Below are 14338 nucleotides of genomic sequence, written 5' to 3'. Positions count from 1 at the left end.
TATCTCTAATATCCTTTTGTAAATTAGAAATAAAAATTCTCTGAACATCATGGTCAGGCACAGGATAAGAAATTTGTGAATGCAAATGTTTATATCTACCAAAAAAAATGGTCACTTATTATTTAATTCCTTTGTTACAATGAATCAAATCAGTCAAAGTAATCTTAGGACCAATGTTATTTTGAAATTATTGAATGAAAGCGTTAGCCAGTTGTTGAAAATAAGTAATAGAATAAGGAGACAAAGAACAATGCCATTGCAAGGCTTTATCTCTAAAGGTTTGAGTAAATAATTTTTCCATGAGTAAATAATTCTTCATTGTTAGAAGCATGAGCTTGTATGGTTGTCATTGATGTCAAACCTGGTTATCTGGATTTATGTTGGTCTGGATATTTTTTTGGTTGTTGCAGTTGTGTCAAAATGGTCTGGAAAAGTTTTGGTGCCCTCTGGATATGTTACAAATTGTGTTGTGGTTTAGTGTACATTGTTTCATGGCATGTGTAGTATTCTTTGTATGTTTCTTTGTTCCACAAAAGAGCTTTGTTGATTTATGTTTAGGATAAATTCAGTTATGTTGTGGCTCAATATGTCTAATTAAGCTATCTTAGTTGGATCATATTCTTTTGGTCTGGATATGAGTTGGAAGCTATATTGGGATGTTGTTATGGATCTCACCTTGACGTGTGGAGATCTACATGGAATATTTTGCATCAAAAGACGTTTTGTGGCCGACTGATTGCTATATCTACACATTATGTTTGGTAATGACCTTGGAGAATGTATTAGCATGTGTAATTCATTGAATTAATCTTGGAAGGATGTATTGTAATATGTTTTGCTTCCCTCTTTCTCCTGGAGTGGATTGTTTTGAGTAGTTTTGGTCTGGGTGGCTTATTTTGTATAATATTACTTATTCTATTTTTGGCCAATCCTCAATTAGGTTTTCAATGTTGTATCTCATATTTAAGGAGTGTGGATGGATGAGTTGAGTAGTGATGGAAAAGTGAATTATATGTGTTCAAAGTGTATGTGAATGATATGCAAGTAGATCTAAGATTGTGAATGTGTGAAAGTCAAATTAAGAAGAGCTTTGAAGGTGATATATTCAGTGAAATAGTGCGTTGTGACAATAGAAGTTATTAGAGATATTTTCCATGATGTTGGTCACTTGATACAGTTGTTCAAGGATAATTTCATGTTAAGGAGAATCCTTCTCAGTTTCAATTCAACTATTTTGTTCATTGTTGATTGATGGCAATTCCTTTTGCAACAATTTGTATCTTGTCCTGAAGAAGTGACCTTCAATTGAGCAAGTCCTCATTTTGTATATTTCCTAAGGTTGTGTGCCTTATTCTGCAAGTACGGAGTAGTGAGCTCTTTGGTAGGAATCCATATTCATTGTAAATTGTTTATATATATTGTTAGTTAGATTCTCAACTTGATTTTTCCTTGTTTAGGTTTTCCATGTAAATCCGGTGTTCATGTGTTGATGATTATTGTGTTGTTAATTAAGAAAGTTGATATTTTTTAATAATTAATCTATTTTGAAGTTTTGAATTGATTCACCCCCCCTCTCAGTCATGTTGTGCATTCAACAATTGGTATTAGAGCATTGGTTCCTCTTTGGAAAGCTTAATCACTTGAGGTAGATTAAAAAATGGCGTAGGAACTTCTTGTTAAAGCATTGATGTTTAATGGAACAAATTTTCGTTATTGGAAGGCAAGATGGAATCTTACTTGGAGACATTGCAAAATGGAATCTAGGATATTATTCAGATTGGTTACCAACAACCTCAAAATGCACCTTTGACTTTAGATGAAATTAAGGCTCAAGAGGCAAATGCAAAAGCTAGAACAATACATATCAATTGTCTAAGTGATGAATTTTTTGGGAAGGTTAAAGGATTGGAAGAAACTAAGGAAGAATAGAACAAGTTATATTATGCATATGAAGGCGATCTAAAGACTCAACAAGCTAGACTCTTGAATTTGAAGCAAAATTTTAAAGGTTCCAGAATGGTTGATGATGAAAATATTGAGAACTACATACACAGAGTGAATGATACCAAAAAGGCTATCCAAGTTGTTGGTGGGCTATTAAAAGAAAGTGATGTTATCAAAAAGATCCTTTTGATATTGACCAAACCTTACAAACTAAAGAAGTGTGCTATTGAAGAATGTCATGATCTAAATAACTATTCTATCAACTTATCATAATGTTGTCTACCTATGAAATTGGAGAGATGAAAGATATAAAATCCTACCAAAAGGAAGTTGCATTCAATGTGTCAAGGATATCAAGAAATGAACTAAAAACAAGTGAGAACCTAGATGATATTGAAGCAAACTTTGTAAGAAGACTAAAGAGAGGATCTGGAAAGTACAGAGGTAAGTTACCCTTAAAATTCTTTAATTGTGGAAGAATTGGTCATTATGCTTGTAAATGTATATATAAAGAAGACTATAGAAAATTTGATGGCAATGAAAAGAAAATTAGATATAGAATACATGATTTTAAGAAAAGGACAAATGATAGAGATAAAGGGAAAAAGAGTTTCTATTCTATGGAGATACATTCATTTGAAGAAGAAGAAGATGGTGAGGACTCGAATGAAGAATAGTTTTCTTGGCTATAGAGGAGAAGAATCAGAATAGGTTCAGAAGACTAGAAGAGAAGACTGCATTGCATTCTAAGGTATAACCAAGATTGTAGATCATTGACTCCAAATGTTCAAATCACATGACAAGAGATAAGGAAAAGTTCATTAAAATCCTAAGAAGTATGATGGTGGATCAGTAAAGTTGAAAGAGAGGAAGTTGCATTGCTTTGTGGAATAGGAAGTATCATGATTGATGGTAAGCATCAAACTGATGATGTTTATTACATAGAAGGTTTGAGAAGTAGTTTGTTAAGTGTTAGTCAGATGTGCAATAGAGGTTAGGAAGTTGTGTTCACCAATACCGGATGCATAATCAAAAAAGGAAAAAACTAAAAATGTGGTAGCATAAGGTATTAGAACAAGTGAAAATGTTTATTACATAAAGGACAAAAGTAGAAATAGATGTTTTTTGACTCAAAGACATGAATGTTGGTTATGGCATAAAATAATGGGACATGTTAACTTTGACAACATGATAAAGATCAGTAACACTAAAGCAACGTAGATTTACTGAAGTTTGTCAAGCCTATTGATACTGTGTGCAAGGAATGTTATTTAGGGAAGTAGACGAAGAGAAGTTTCAAGAACAAGGAGTATTCCATTTCATATCTCTTGGAGATGATTCATATAGATCAGTGCAAGCCTACAAGAACAAGTGGAATTCATGGAGAAAGGTATTTCTTGTTATTTATTGATTATTATTTAGGATGACATGGGTTACATTTTTGAGAGAAAAATTTGAAACTTTTGAAATGTTTAAAGTTTTCAAATCAATGGTAGAAAATCAAGTTGATTCTAAAATCAAGTGTTTAAGATCTGATAGAGGTGGAAAATTTACTTCAAATGAATTTTACAATTTTTGTGATAAATATGGTATTCAAAGACATTTTCTACTCTGAGAACTACTCAACATAATGGTGTAGTAGAAAGGAAGAATAAGACTATTATTGAGATGGCTAGAATTGTGCTAAAGGATGCTAACTTGGCTAATGTGTATTGGAAAGAAGTTGTGCATATTGTTGTTTACATTCTTAATAGGGTACAGATAAGAGTAAATCATACCAAGACACCTTATGAACTATGGAATGGAAGATCTCCTACTGTGAAGTATTTTAAAATCTTTGAGAGTAAGTGCTATATCGAAAGAGATGAAAATGATCTAGATGAAGGAATATTCTTAAGATATGCTACGAATAAAAAATCCTAGGGCAAAAGCACAATGTTGTGTCACCCTTTGGGCTAACTGGTGCAATCTGGCCAAACTTAGTTCAACCAAACTGAGTTTGGTTGAACTAAGTTCGGTCAGACTATTTTCCTATTGCGTGGTGACCATTGGTGTGGTCATGGTGCCTAGATGACACCAAGAGTTCGATTGAACTTTCCTATGTGTCAGGTGATATGGTAGCAAAATCACCATTTTGTCTGCATTTCTGAAACTTTTCACTTGTACTCTATTTTTCGTCAAGCAAAATATTTTTTTACAAAAATAAAAGAAACCCTTTTGTAGAGCTCGAAGTCAGGAATTTGGACATATACTTTTTTAATATTTTGATTAATTTAAATATTTTTTATTTTTTAGACATTGCAAGTAGGTTTTTTAAGTCAAAAAAGAAGTTGTTTTGAAATTAAAAAAAAAAAAAAACTAAATGATATTAAAAAAAAAATTTAAAAATGTATTTCACTAGATGAGAGAATCTTCTCCAAAAGGGTATAATTTTTTTTTTTGATAATGGTAAATTTAACAGACAAAAGGTGACATTGAATGAAAACTACCAAATTTAGACTTAAAAATATTATTACAAGAAAAATATACATTAGAATTTAATTTTTTTTAGCAATGCATATATATATATATATATATATATATATATCCTCTATTTGGAAAATTAAAATCAGAAAAAACTAAGTTCATTTTCATTTTTTTTGGTGATGCCCACTAGAACCCCTAATTTTCAACATTTTTCTACAATAAAAAATCTGTCTTTGAATATATTAAAAAAATGTCAATTTAAAAAATATAAAAATAAAATGATAGACAAATTTCATTAATATATCTACATTTGATCAGTTCACATCATTTTGAAATTCAATTGAGAAATTTCACTTTTATGTGGTCGAAGTTAAACAATTTTAGTTGTTTTGGCCACTTCCTTTATAAAAGGGTGACACAACATTGTGCTTTTACCCTCTACCAATGTTATAATAAGAGACTAAATAAAATGGTAGAAAGTACAAATGTGAAAATATGCGAGACATGGGATCAAATTTCCTTTGAACCAATTCAAGAGATTGAATTTGAGATCATTCCAATTGTTGGAGAAGAAAAGATAGACCTGGAAGAGAACAATGTGGAAGAGATAGATGAAACTGAAGAAGATAAAGAAGAACCAGAGAAAGCAATTGAGACTCTGAAATATGTGTAGAGGAATCATTCAAAAGATCAGATAATTGGATATAAAAAAAAGGATTTTAAAGAAGAAGAAGTGTTATAGAGATAAATGAGTAAGAAATTTACTATTTTCTTTCATTTATTGAACCTAAATCATATGAAGAGGCAAGCAAAGATGAAATTTGGGTAAGAGAAATGGAAGAAGAATTGAATCAGATATAGAAGAATTAGACTTGGTAACTGGTACCTATACTGGTGGAAAAAAATATGATAGGAACTAAGTGGGCATTCTGGAACAAACTAAATGAACAAGGATAGGTCACGAGGAACAATGTGAGATTGGTATGTAAAGGCTATTCTTAGGTAGAAGGTATTGACTTTGAGGAAACTTTTTCTCTAGTAGCTAGGATGGAAGCTATCAAAATGTTTCTTGTTTTTTCTGCTTACAAGAATTTGAGGTATATCAAATGGATGTTAAGTCAACATTTCTAAATGGAGAAATGGAATAAGAAGTGTACATTGAGCAACCAGATGCATTTAGATTGTTAGAGGATCCCAATGTGGTTTGTAGGTTAAAGAAGGCATTGTATGGACTCAATAAGTACCTAGAGGATGGTATGCGAGATTGGACAAATATTTATTACATTAAAACTTTAGGAAAGGCATCGTAGACAAAAATCTTTATTTTAAGGTTGAAGGCATTGAGTTGTTGATGATATTATCATTAAAGGAAGTGATGGTTTGTGTAAATAATTTACAAAAGAGACGCAAAAGGAATTTGAGATGTTTATTGATGGAGAAATGTCATTATTTCTTGGCCTACAACTTATTCAGTTGGATAACAAAATCTTTATTTATCAAGCTAAATATTTCAAAGAAATGTTAAAGAAGTTGATATGGAGAATTATAAACATGTTACTACTCCTTTAGCTATTGGTTGCAAACTAGGTAAAGATGATACACCTTTGGATGTTTATAAGAAGTAAATACCTAAAATTAAAGGATTGTTATATCTTACTGCCTCTAGACCAAATATTATGAAGGTTGTATGTTTAGTTGTGAGATTTCAGGCTAGTTTGAAGTAGACTCGTGATCAAGCAGTGAAGAGGATTTTTCAAATATCTAAAAGGAACTCAAGATTTTGGTTTATGGTACAAAAAGGATGGATATTTCATGTTGAAAGCATGTATAGATGTTGATTGACAGAAAAACATTGCTGACAGGAAAAGTACTACTAGTGGTGCATTCTTTTTGGGAGATAGATTGGTTTCATGAATAAGTAAGAAGCAAGAATGAAGCAGAATACATTGTAGCAACATCTTGTTGTAGTCAAGTTATGTGGATGAATCAAACTCTTAAGGATATCAAAGTGATATATGATGAAGTTAATCCTATAATGTGTGATAATACCAGTGCTATAAGCATTTCAAAGAATCTGGTTATGCATTCAAGAATAAAATATATCTCAATTCATTATCATTTTTTAAGAGAGAAGATTGTAGAGAAAGAAATTGGATAGGAATATATTTCTACAAAATAATAGGTAGCAAACATTTTTACTAAGACATTGGTAAAGGATACATTTGATTATCTCAGGGAGAAGCTAGGGGTTACTGCCCCTCCTTTTTCTAATTAGATGCATTTCAGTGACCTGAGGGAGATTCAACGCTTATCCTTTATCTCTTAGATTGATGTTGTTGCTACTCTTGGGGGTATTAGTGGTGGGTGTGTGTGTGTGTGTGTTAGTGTTATGTAGTACCCTTTGTCATTGTTGTTATAGAAGGAGAGAGTGTGAGATTATTAGAGAAAGTTGATGCTAGATTTGTTCAAGCTATTCAAATGTTGTGATCAAGTGTTGCCATAAATGAAAAAGTGGGAGATTGAATGGTTGTCATTGATGTCAAACTTGGTTATCTAGATGGATGTGGGTCTAGATATTTTTTTGGTTGTTGCAGTTGTGTCAGAATGATTTAGAAAGCTTTTGGTGCCCTCTAGATATGTTGTAGATTGTGTTACAATTTAGTGGATATTGTTTAATGGCATGTGTAGTATTCTCTATATGTTTCTCAGATGGTTTATTTGTTTCACAAAAGAGATTTGTTGATTTAAGTTTAGGATATTCAGTTATGTTGTGACTTGATATGCCTCATTAAGTTATCTTAGTTGGATCATATTCTTTTGGTATGGATATGAGTTGTAAATAGCATTGGAATATTGTTATGGGTCTCACCTTGGCATGTGCAGATCCTCATGGAGTATTTTGCATCAAAAGATGTTCTGTGGTTGAATAATTGTTGTATCTACATATCACGTTTAGTATTGACCTTGGAGAATGTATTAGCATGTGTGGTTCATTTAATTAATCTTGGAATGATGTATTGTAATACGTTTTGGTTCCCTCTTTATCTTGAAGTGGACCATTTTGAGTAGTTTTGGTCTAGGTGGCTTATTTTGTATAATATTGCTTATTCTATTTTTGGTCGACCCTTTATTAGGTTTTCAATGTTGCATCTCATATTTAAGGAGTACAAATGGATGAGTTGAGTAGTGATGTAAAAGAAAATCATATGTGAAGTGTATGTGAATGATATGCAAGCAGATCTAAGATTGTGAGTGTGTGAAAGTTAGATTGAGAAGAGATTTTAAGGTGATATATTTAGTGAAATAGTGTGTTGTGATAGCAAAAAATATCAGAGATGTTTGTCATGATGTTGGTCGCTTGATCTAGTTGTTCAAGGACAATTTCATGTTCAGGGGAATCCTTCTCAGTTTCAATTTAGCTATCTCCTTCATTGCTAATTGACAGTGAGTCCTTTAGCAATAATTTGTATCTTCTCCTAAAGATGTGATCTCAGTTGAGAAAGTCTTGATTTTGTATCTTGTCTAAGGTTGTGCACCTTAGTCTGCAAGTCTGGAGTAGTGAGCTCTTTGGCAGTAAGACATATACATTGTAAACTATTGACATATATTGTGAGTTAGATTATCACCGTGGTTTTTCCCTGTTTGGGTTTTCCATGTAAATTTGGCATTCATGTGTTAATGGTTAATGCTCATGTGTTGATGATTATTGTGTTGTCGATTAAGTAAGTTGATGTTACTTGTAATTAATTTGTTTTGAAGTTTCTGACTGATTCACCCCCCCTATTAGTCCTGTCTTGTGCTCAACATTCACATGAGTCAAGGGTCACCTTTTCCATCGTATAACTCCAATTGAGGAAATTCCACATGTTTAGGAGGGACCACACATACAATCTCATTAGATAGTGGGCTCACAACATCAAATGTGGGAACATTGAATTTGGATTGAGTTAAAGAAGCCAATTGGTGGTGTAAGGATGAAATTGTTCAAGCAAGGTTATTAATAGTTGCTTTAGTGGATGAATTGGAATTGGACATATTGGATAGTAATCAAGGAGTAATATTGTTGTAGGTGGAGGTTGAGAATAAGGAGGTGGAACATTATGGTATGTTGGTATGGGAGATGGTTGTGAAATAAATGGAGCTCATGGAAGAAGGTACGTAAGAATATTGATTAATAGGATCGCCCCCATGACTAACATGTGTAAGATTAACATTTTGTGTGGAAGTAGCCATGATAGATGTAAATGTAGGCATGCTAGGCAAGGATGTAGGCATAGGAATGAAATGGTTGACTTGGCTAGTGGGTTAGAGTAACCAAGAACTTCGACACAAATTTTGGTTGGCATAATATTGGTATCAAAAATATGAATACGACCACACAAAACATCCACACCTACCTTGTCACTTTGAACCATTCTTTTTAATCCTTCAATCAAAGGGATTGCCTCACTATCTAGGTATTGTTGACACATCCAATGTTGAAGATTTTCAAACTCATTATTAATCTTCTCCAATTGGTCAATAGTAACCCTAGTTAGTGAGTCGTCCTCATTGTGAGTCTCCATGATGTGGGGTATGCCATGTGTGGGATTAGAGGAAGCACCAACATTCACACAGAATATGTTAATCAACTAGGGATCCATATCCTTTCTATTTAAACCCTGGGAAGCCCTAAGTCTATAACTTCTTCTCATTGGCACATTGGATATAGGATTAAGGGTAGTAAAACTTATGCACAAAGTGGGAAATAATGAATGCAAAGTTTGGAAATGCAATCTATAACTAAACAATTTAATTTCTTTGTAAAATAATTGATTAACCAATGAATTAAATGTTGGACATTATCGCTGCTAGGATATGTTGTTGTCATTGATGTCAACATATTCTTGCTCCAGTGATTGCAAATTGGTTTGTTGTATGAAGTATTTCTAGTATCATTATATTCTTCTGTATTGGTTTTGGTGATCCAAAAAGCTTAATTGATCATAACATATGATCCAGTTTTGCAGTTTGTCTTTATGATTAGTGCTTTGCAGAGTTCAATATTTCCTCTGGTATATTTTGACAGATATTGAGCTGATATTTTGGGAGATTGTTTAGAATGGTCATCTGTATCTTCATTTTAGATGGTTCATGATGTGATGCTCTGCAAGTTATCTTTCTTTGTGATAGCTATTGTTGATTGAGTATTCTTGAGTTTCAAATGTTGATCGATGAAGATTTGATAAGTGGTGTTGGTACATCTATTACTGATGATTCTAATGCGCTTGTTGGTGTTTACTAAGGATGTCCTATTTGTTTTGATGATCTGTGTTGATCGTTGTGTTTGTTCTTGGTAATTTTGTTGAACCCGTGGTGATGAGCATTTGGAAATTTGATTTAGGTCCATGTTTTGTCATGTACATCATTATATTAGTCTGGTGATCAATCTTTATATCATGTGATATAATTTTGTAATTGAGAGTTGAGGATTTAGCCGACCTTGTTGTCAAGGTTGCTGAATTGTATAAATAGGTGATATTGTCATGTAATTTAGGTATCAAGGTTGTGTTTGCATTATCAGAGAGTGGTGTATGTGTGAACAAGTGATTCATCCTTTAGCATTGTGATTGAGAAGAGATTGGTGTTACGGAGCAAACAATTGTGCTGAACCAAAATTATCATCAGGCATTTGAAGATGCTATTCTTTCAGTTCATTCCTTTCGGATTGTAATCTGAATCTTTTTGTAAGTCAGTGAGACTTCCCTGAGGATTTTAGCCTTCCGGGTTATTATATTTGAGCAATGAGCTCTAGGGAGTGTGCCTAAATGCTGGTGCATTCCCCATTGTAATATTTACACATACTACTGTAGAGTATCATCTTATTGTGGGTAGGTTACCACCGTGGTTTTTCCCTTAACCAGGTTTTCCACATCAAAAATCTTGGTTTTGTGCTATCGATTTGCTTATCTTTGTTGTTGCTGCAGTTTATCAGATTTGTATTTGTGGTTAAGTTTGTAGATCCAGTAGAAAACTTATTCACCCCCCCTCTCAGTTTTCTCTCATTGTTGTTGCCAACAATTGGTATCAGAGATAGATCCTCCAAAATAATCTTAATGCTTGAGGAGATCCGAGATGGAAACTAGAGGTGTTATCTTTAAGAAGGAGAGCCTGAGATTTGATGGAAGTAACTAAGCTATATGGAAGAAATAGATAGAGGTGCACTTGAGATGTCTTGGAGAAGATTACAAAGAATGACTATTATGTTCCTCTGAATGGACCGGTTACTACAGACGAGATTAAGGAAGCTGAAAATAACATTAGAGAAAAGGAAGCATTGTTGAGTACTCTGACTGATTCAGAGATGACAAATGTAATGGGACTTCAGACTTCACATGAGATCTAGGAGAAGCTTGAAACCTTGTCTGAAGGAGATAAACAAGTCAAAGTTGCTAAGATGCAGAGTTTGAAAGGGAAGTATGAGATGTTGAGGATGGGAGATGATGAGAACATAAATTCATTTATGGCTAAAGTGAATGAACTTGTCCTCGGTATCAGATGTGCTGATGGAACCCTTGAAGAAGATGAAATGGTTGCTAAGGTGTTGATATCATTGCCTCTTGCTTACAAACATAGGGTAGCTACTATTGATGAAATCTAAAGTGTGACTATTGTGATAAGAGACATGTTGGTCTAAAAGATTGTTGCATTTGAATTGAGCGAATTTGGTGAATCACATGGAAATTCTGAGACAACATTTAGAGCATCTATATCCAGAAAGAAGTATGATCTTGAAGAATGAAAAATATCTAGATATGAGAGAGAGAGAGAGAGAGAGAGAGAGAAGAGAGATGGAAGAGAAAGAAAGAGAATTTGAGGAGCTTGAAGCTTTGATTGCACGAATATTTCCTAAGGGAGCCAGTAAGTATGATCGATAATTTCCTTTGAAATGCTTCTCTTGAAATAAGGTAGTACATTTTGCTTCTAGATGCCCGGAGAGAATGTCTAAGTATGATAGGCATAACAAATTTGATAAGCATGATAGTAATGATAGATATGAGAAGCATGAGAAGTATGATAAGCCTTAAAAGCCTATAACCGAAAGTATAAGAATCAAAAAAATTGTTATTATGCTTCTGACGAAGGTGTTATAGATGAATAATTAGAAGGAGATGTTGTGTTTATTGCTATCAAAGAAGATGGATCGGTGCCTGTTGATTCCACAAGCTTCACTATTGAGGAGAAAGCTTTAGCTACTAAAGTTGAAGAGAAAGATGAATGGGTGATTGACAATGGTTGTCCACATCACATGACTAGTGATAAAAGCAAATGTGTGAATATAGAAAGGTACAATGGTGGATTAGTAAGATTTGGAGATGACAAAGGCTGTATGATCGGTGGTAGAGCTTCTATTTCCTTTGATGGTAAGCATAATACTGATGATGTCTTGTATGTTGAAGGTTTTAATCATAAGTTTTTAAGTGTTGGATAGATGGTTGACAAAGGTTATGATTTACAATTCAAGAATGGAAAATTTAAGATCCTAAATGCCTTTGGTATAGAGATTGCATCTGGAACTAAGATTGAAGGTTATATCTTTCATTTGAATGCTGGTGATAAAAGTTGTTTGATTGCTCAGATTGATGAAAGTTGGTTGTGGCATAGGAGAATGTGTCATGAATGATTAAGATCAGTTCTCCACAAGATATTAGAGATTTACCTAAAATTGTTAAGCCCGTTAATCTGGTATGTAAAGAATGTCAAATGGGTAAGCAAACAAAAGTTTCTTTCAAGAGTAAGCAATATTTATTTGATGGGTTGCTTGATCTTGTGCATACTGACCTATTGACGCAATCAAGGTAGGGAGATCCAATGAAGGGCATCCTCGCCTTGCATCTTAGAACACAAAACACCATGCAAGATATTGGCAACTGGTAACACAACACAAGATCTAACCGGTAAGAAACCCTAACTGGTAACACAACATAAGATATAACCAATAACATATAAAGAGCAACCTAAAATGGTAGAAGTAACATGAGATATAACTAGTAAATAGATAAATCAATCATTGCAACTATTTAAAGAATTACATAAGTCTTTAGTGGCTACACACATTAGACTGAAATCTAGGATTACAAAACAATCATTACAACACAAATCTAAGATCCACAAATCTTCTGCTCAATGAATAAGCCTCTGGTAATAGTCTGCACTATTCTGCACTAATCCGGACCTCAGTCCCTCCAGACTTCAGTTCCCCAGACCAAAATCTCTCCAGAAACTACATCTTCACTCGATCTCTTGTTTTTCTGACCTCTGTCCCCAAAATGAATCTCTAAACTTTTCCTTTATACCATCTGCAAGTAATAACAACTCGATCAAGTTGGCCAAAGACCAATCGGTTCATGATGAAACATGTAAATGATAACATGTGGGCACAAATCACCAAGAACATCTTCAAATGCATAAAAATTCACGCAGTCCTTTAGAAACATCGAACAAGGCCCAAGCTCAATGATCCACAAGTTACGAAAACCACCCGCAACCCAATTCATCTTCGCTCCATACACTGCAAAACCAACTGATAAGAACATACCACTCCTGAGCCAATATCAGGATCGATGTCTCACCGAGATCAAATCCAAGTGATGGTTTGAACTACTCTGATGCTCCTGCATCAGACTCTCGAGGTTAATTGAAAAGTGAGTCCCATCACTTGATCTAGTTCGATGATCTGTCAATAGGTACTTGAAACTACCTTAGGAGTTTGACCGTCTAACTACAGGTTCTGGTTGCCTCTCCTCAGTGATCTACTGGTCCACCCTGCAGCCTACCTCAGTTTGGCGATCCGTTCAAGTCTCCACCCACTAACTACCTCAAGCTCAAGCTCAAGCTCTAGGTTTGATGGTCTACTTGCAAGCCTTGCATTGCATCATGTTCAATTATCTGAATAAGTATACAAGCTGCCTCAACTTCCTTTCCAACCAACCCGTACATAACTAGGTCTTCTTCGATCAACAGGTTCATAAACCAGCTCTGATAATACTTGACACAATCAAGGTAGGGAGATCCAATGAAGGACATCCCCTCCTTTCAGCTTAGAACACAAAACACCATGCAAGATACCGACAACCGGTAACACAACACAAGATCTAACCAATAAGCAACCCTAACTGGTAGCACAACATAAGATCTAACCAATAACAGATAAAGAGAAATCCGAACCGGTAGAAGTAACATAATATATAACTGGTAAATAGATAAATCAATCATTACCATTTAAATAATTACATAAGCCTTCAGCGGCTACACACACTGGACCACAACCCAGGATTACAAAACAATCCTTACAACACAAATCTAAGATCCGCATATCTTCTGCTCGACAAATAAGCCTCTGGTAACAGTTTGCATTGTTCTACACTGATTTGGACCTCAGTCCCTCTGGACTTCAGTTCCCCCAAACTAGAATATCTCTTGAAACTACATCTTCGCTCGATCTCTTCTTTTTCTGACCTCTATCCCCAAAATGAATCTCTAGAATTTTCCTTTATACCATTCGTAAGCAATAACAACTCGATCGAGTTGGCCAAAGACCAACTGGTTCATGATGAAATGTGTAAACGATAACATGTCAGCCCAAATCACCAAGAACATCTTCAATGCATAAAACTTCATGCGGTCCTTCGGGAACATCGGATTAGGCCAAAAACAACATCACTCAACGATCTACAAGTTACAAAAACCACCCACAACCCGATTCATCTTCACTCCATACACTGCAAAACCAACCGGTAAGAACATACCAATACTGGGATTGATGTCTCACTAGGATCAAATCCAAGTGTCAGTTTGAAATACTCTGGTGCCCCTGCATCACCTATGTGGACCTACAAAAGTTAGAAGTATGTAGGGTGACATCTATTTTATGCTACTAATTGATGAT

The sequence above is a fragment of the Cryptomeria japonica genome, chromosome 8 (genome assembly GCF_030272615.1).
Source record: "Cryptomeria japonica chromosome 8, Sugi_1.0, whole genome shotgun sequence".
NCBI classification, from domain to species: Eukaryota; Viridiplantae; Streptophyta; class Pinopsida; order Cupressales; family Cupressaceae; genus Cryptomeria; species Cryptomeria japonica.
This window is presented reverse-complemented; position numbering follows the sequence as displayed.